Source organism: Belonocnema kinseyi, chromosome 6 (genome assembly GCF_010883055.1).
Source record: "Belonocnema kinseyi isolate 2016_QV_RU_SX_M_011 chromosome 6, B_treatae_v1, whole genome shotgun sequence".
Classification (NCBI taxonomy): domain Eukaryota; kingdom Metazoa; phylum Arthropoda; class Insecta; order Hymenoptera; family Cynipidae; genus Belonocnema; species Belonocnema kinseyi.
The window spans coordinates 69,633,594-69,639,751 of record NC_046662.1 but is presented as its reverse complement, the minus strand read 5'-3'; positions in this window follow the sequence as shown (position 1 = coordinate 69,639,751).

Here is a 6,158-nt window from a genome sequence, read left to right as displayed (position 1 = left end):
TTAAGTTTTTTTGATTTTTTACAGAAACAGTGAAAGATACAACTTTTTTGTCGAGAGAAAAAAGATGCGCCATGAAATTTCCTATGAAGTGATATCTTAAAATTTGAATTTTCGGAAACTGATTTTCAAGCCATCAGGGGCCAACTCGAGCGGCCTGAAGCGGCCAGGCAAATTTTATGCGTGGTTATAGAATCCGGAGTCTCAATTCTAGATATGAATAAAGTATTTTAACTAATTAATCAATGAAAAAAGCTGATTCACAGCTAGAATTCAGTCACTAACTGATATTAGAAAAATGTATATTCTTTCAAAATAGAGAATCAAACAGTTGCATTTTTAACCAAAAATTGAAGAAAAATGGTAGAAAACTCTAATATTTTTTCCGGATACAAAATTCTGGATACCAATAAAAAATAAGTTGTAGCACGCTAAACATATAGGAACAATATAGGGGCACATATTTATTTATTTCTGGGCGCTTTAAGTAAACAAAAAAAATCATTGATGACAGAGCCACCGAACGCGACCTCGGGTTGCGAATAGAGGGTCCCTGTACCAAGGGTTTCTGCTGAATATGGTTACAAAAATAAATAGGCAGTCGCGGACAATTGTCCAGGGGGGTCCCGAAGGAATTAAACCCCAAGAAAAGGTGTGAAAACCGTGCCGAAAGCTGAATGGCACCTGGGTGAGGTGTCTAGAACGGAGACTCTCGGATACCGGGCGACCTCTCAGAGTACGCAGCCTTATCCTTGCATGCAGGGCTCTACAAGGATGGACGAACCCCTTTCCTTAGCTTCTCGTGAGAAACAACAATGACAACACCTAACATAGTTGTAATAAGTGCGGTTCAAAACAACAGAACACGCAGGGCTACCGACAATGGGTCGGCCAACAATGCCGACAAATCTAGAGCTGGGGGAGCCAATGAAAATGGATTCAATGCGATGGATCGGCGAGATTTCGCGACCTTTGGGTAGATGGAGCGACTGAATCACGACTTGCTAGGGTGCTACGATGCAAGTGTGGCTCCTGAACGGGATTACATGGCACGGCTGTATGCTCTGTGGTGCGAAAAACACCCGGAGATATCGCACTTTTTGCAACAAAGTCTGCGAAACCATGCTGAACTACTCCGAAAAAGGGGCTATGTAGGTGGAACGCCTTCACTACCACAGCTAGAACAAGCCGGCAACAGAGAAAGGGAGGAGACACTAAGCCCAACCGCGGGCAGGCATCCAATAGAGGAAGAGCGATGCTTTATGACCCGGAGAAACATCAACACCAAGGTTCCTCTCAAGCTTATAAATTATTGTGTGTATAATGCAGCGAGAGCTTTGGCCGATGCGAACCGTAAAACAAAACCAACGGTTGATCATAAGACCAAAAGACGAATGCATCAACTTGCCATAAATGTAGACTGGGCAAGACAGTACGCGTCCCGCATTCAGTATGTGATTGACTGCCTCTCATCTGGCAGGAATTTTACCGCCAAGGTTCGAAAGTTCGGGCGCGAACTTCAGACCCGTTATCACACACTTAACAAGTCAAAGCTGCTGACCATCAGGCAGCATATTGTTGAGAGAATACGGATACTATCTGACGCTAAGAGAAGTCTAGAGCGGAGGGAGAGATGGGTCAGAGAAAATCAACAGTTTCTCTCTGACCCATCACGACTCTTCCAAGACCCTCCAGTTACTGTCGAATACCCACCCAAACCAGAGGAGGTCGAAGTATTTTGGAGATAAGTCTACAAAGTGCAGCATAGACTAGACGAAGACTCAGAAAATATAAATAGCTTCAAGGAGTTATGTGATGCCCTCATAACACCTGATAAAGAATTCCCACCCATCACTACCAAGGAGGTGAAAAAAGTATTAAGAGGGATAAAACTATTCCGCACCAGGACACGTTTGTATCAAAACAAAGAAGAAGAAGTTTTCTTCGACCCATCAGCATTTGGCCCGTATTTTCACCTCATATTTAAAGTCGGAAGAGTCGATTCCGGAGTGGTTGGTGGAAGGGCGTACAATACTCCTGCCGAAAATGGGCAACTTAGCTGACCCGAAGAATTACAGGCCAATCACTTTTCTGAACACACTTTATGAGATATTTACAGCTATCCCAAATGATATGATTGTTCGGGCAATTGAACCTGTGTGGCAAGAAATGTATGAACAACGAGGCTCAAAGAAAGGCGTAGCGGGTTGTCGGGAGAACCTGCTCATCGATAGATGTGTCTGCAAAAATGCAGCATTCTACCAGCGTGACCTATTGACGGCCTGGATTGATTATCGGAAAGCTTTCGATTCGACCTCCCATAGACTTATTATCTGTCTTTTGGAAATCTTAAAGGTTCATCCGCAAATAGTTAGGTGCATAGAGAGATTGATGCCGCTTTGGAAAACCAGATTTAATATCTCATCTGGAGAAAATCGTGTGACAACTAACAAGGTCACCTTTCAGAGAGGTGTCTTTTAGGGCGACACCACTATCTCTAGCACTTCGCCATTCCGACGGGTATTTGTGCGGTAAACCTGCAGATCGAAAGTACAAGGTCACTCATGTATTTTACATGGACGATCTTAAGATCTATGCAAAAACAAAGAGCAACTACATCTAGCTCTAGGGATTGTCGAACGATATACTAAGGAAATTGGAATGGAATTTGGGTTAGACAAATACGCCAAGGTTTATTTGAAACGAGGAAAACTTAATGGCATCCCTGGAGATCCTGAGCTCGTTTATAGAAGCGTCATACGACACATTTGCGCTGGAGAGACTTATACATACCTGGGCGTGCCACAGAGCCTCATTCAGGATGTGACATCTATAAGGGATACTCTCCGAAGCAGATACAAATGTCTCATCCGGCAGATTTGGTCTTCCGAACTGTCGGCGAGGAACAAAGTATCTGCAATAAACATGATTGCCGTCCCGGTAGTACTCTATTCATTTGGAGTAGTTCCATGGACGAAGAACGAGCTCAGATCCCTTGATATCGGGACAAGAAGGGTTATGCACATGAACAAAAGCATGCATCTTAAGTCTTCCGTTCCGCGACTGTACATCTCACGCCGTCAAGGGGGTCGCGGAATATTGAGTCTGGAATGTCTTCACAACAGGATTATTCTGGGTACAGCACATAGAGTTACAAATGGAAGAGACCCCCTTCTTAAAATGGTCAGGAATCACGAAGAAGTGGACAAAGGAACGTTTCTGTACAAAGCAGCGGAGGAGGCTGCTGAAACACTCGGACTTAACTTTAGTATTAGGGAGGCGCAAAATGCATCAAATCTTATCTATTTCAAATACTTACTCCTGAAAGCTCGGATTAAGAAAGCACAAGAGAAAAACTTTCGTGAACAGCTCCTCGGTAAGAGGATACACGGTATCTTTCACAGAAATGTGAAGGATCATTCAATGTCTTGTGAGATAACGTTTGCTTTCCTTAAATCGCCCGAATTGAAGTCTGGCACGGAGGGTTTCATTTTTGCATGCCAAGACGGTGTAATTTCCACCTCAACATACCGTCGCCACATTTTGAGCCAAGACATTCCTGATGATAGCTGAAGGGCGTGCCATGCACACTCCGAGCATTTCGCTCACATACTATCTAGTTGTCCAACTCACGCGGGAACGACCTACATCCAAAGGCACAATGCGGCACTAAGAGTGCTTTATTACCATCTCTGTCACTCTTACGGCATTAACCTTAATATCGCTTCTCTAAATGCTCCTTGGGAAATCGAGTGAATTGTGGAGAATAAGAAGTGCCGCAAATACTGGAACTTTATATTATCGACAATTGTTTCTGTTGCTCACTCGAGGCTTGACATGGTTCTTCTTAACTTCGAGAAGCGAACCATGTTCTTTATCGAATTTTCGGCACCAGCTGACAAAAACATCATAACCAAGGAGAATGAAAAGAAAGAGAGGTATCGAGACCTTATAAGGCAGTTGCAACGATTGTACCCGGAATATTCTGTTAAACTAATCGTCCTTATCATCGGCGCTCTTGGAAGTACCAAGCTTTCACTTGCTAATGGCCTAAAAAGCATCCCTGCGTGTCAACAATATGCTAAAACACTTGCGGGAAAAATGCAGAAGATGGTAGTCCTTGGGTCGCTCCGTGTTCTTAGGGTGCACGAGGCTTTTGCTGGATCGTCGTATTGATTCCTTTACAGACTGTAACCACCTATCTGACGGTCGTGAGACGTGGTTGTGGCTGAAATTTTACCGCGATTTCGCTGGGAGCATTCCTTTACATCCCCGCCCACACACCTACTTGGTGGTGGTAGGAGGACCCACAGTTTAAAGTGGGTTCCGAACCACCAAGAGCAGCAGCTTTAAGTACTTAGAGAAAACCTTTTTCTCTAAAGGTATACCGGTCCCACGACTCTCCGGAGATGAACAACTCCCTTGTCAGGCTAGTCTTCACCACATGGGCCTAGGGTTGTGCACGTAATATACCTTAGGAAGAATTATCCTTCCTTTTAAAAAAACTGGTAAAAATGTTGCGTTTTGTCAGGGGTACAACCACGTATTGTCAAATACGCTAAAGAAAGAACATTCAAGGATTTCCGATGATTTCAAAACTTTTTTTCAGAAAAAAGTGCGTTATAATTATGAACGCATCAGAAGAAAGCCTGATGCAATTAGATGAAAGCAGTCAAAATAATATTTCTAAAATGAGTGGTGTCAGTTTTGATATTCTTGGTGATATTTTTATGTCAAATGAAGTTCTGATAAACAACTATGTCAGTCGATACACACAATCATAATTCAAAAAAGTGAGGTTATGTAAATTCTCTATCCGAGTCCACCATCTTTATTATGTTTATTACGTTTTTTACGTATAATACGTCAGAAACCTCGAGTGACGAGTCACTGCACAACCCTGCATGGGCCGCCCAGACTCTTCCAGAGTGCGAGGCGGAATCGAATCCGCAAGCCGAAGGAGTGGGTGTAAAGCTTACGCTTTGGCCCCCACGACCATCGTCCCACTTAGTAACTTACTATATGCATGGAAAATTATTTCCTTACTTTACTAGAGACCTCATTAAACATAATAAAATCTACTGTTATTCTAGGTGAAATTTAAAATTATTTCTCTACGCGTTTCAAATGAAGAAAGTAATCTCACTATACTTTCTAACACTATAATAAACTATCAAATTTATAAATTCACATTGGTTTTTATTGGTAATTCATAAAACGAAGAATACATTGAGAATGCTATATTTGTTACAAGTCAACGCGCTGTTTTCGAATAGTAAGGGGCAGTCAGTGATGTGAGTAGCTAAAAGCAAAGCAGGTTTCTCATTTAAATTGGCGAAATTATCTTTTCGAGATATTTTTATACAAAAGGAAAAAATTACATTACTATTTATTTGATATAAAATCGAATTAAAGGTTTGAAAAACTCTATTGCATGGGATTACGAATTTATTATTTTTTTAAACACTTTTCAAGTTCAAATCATTCACATGTACTAACTTGCCAGCTTTGTTAACGTAACAACGACGATATTTCATACTCATAAACAGGTGGAACTTCTGTCATAAATGATAAGTTAATATATGAATTTTCGTATTCTGCAATAGAAGTATTGTAATTGGAAAGAAATAGCTGCAGCTTACAATTAACAGTTGGATAATCTACCAAAGAAATCCGGTTTAAATTAACTATGAGCCTGGTGCCAGTTATATATTGTGATAAAAAACTGGTAACGAAGTCCAATTTGAACTTTTGTGTAAATTCCAAAGCAATAAAATGCCATCAGAAAAACGTTTAAAATAAACAAGAAATTTTAAATTCAACATTTATCCATTCGGCAATCGTATTAATCAAATTCAATATATCTTTTTAGTAATACATCATTTCGACAAAAATATAATTGAAAACCATTTTACGAGATAAGCATTACACGATTTTTAATTTAATAATTTCAATTTAGAAGTTATTGAGTTTAAAAAATTTCTTAACATTAATATTATTGTTGAAGCTGAAAATTGAAAGGAAAAAAGATTGAGAAATTTAAAAATTAAACGATTCAACTTGTATATTAATTGTTCAAGATTGAAATATTAAAAGCCTTTACTCTTTAAAATGGAATCCTGAAAAACTGTAAAATCATATTAAAACAAAATCTGATAAGA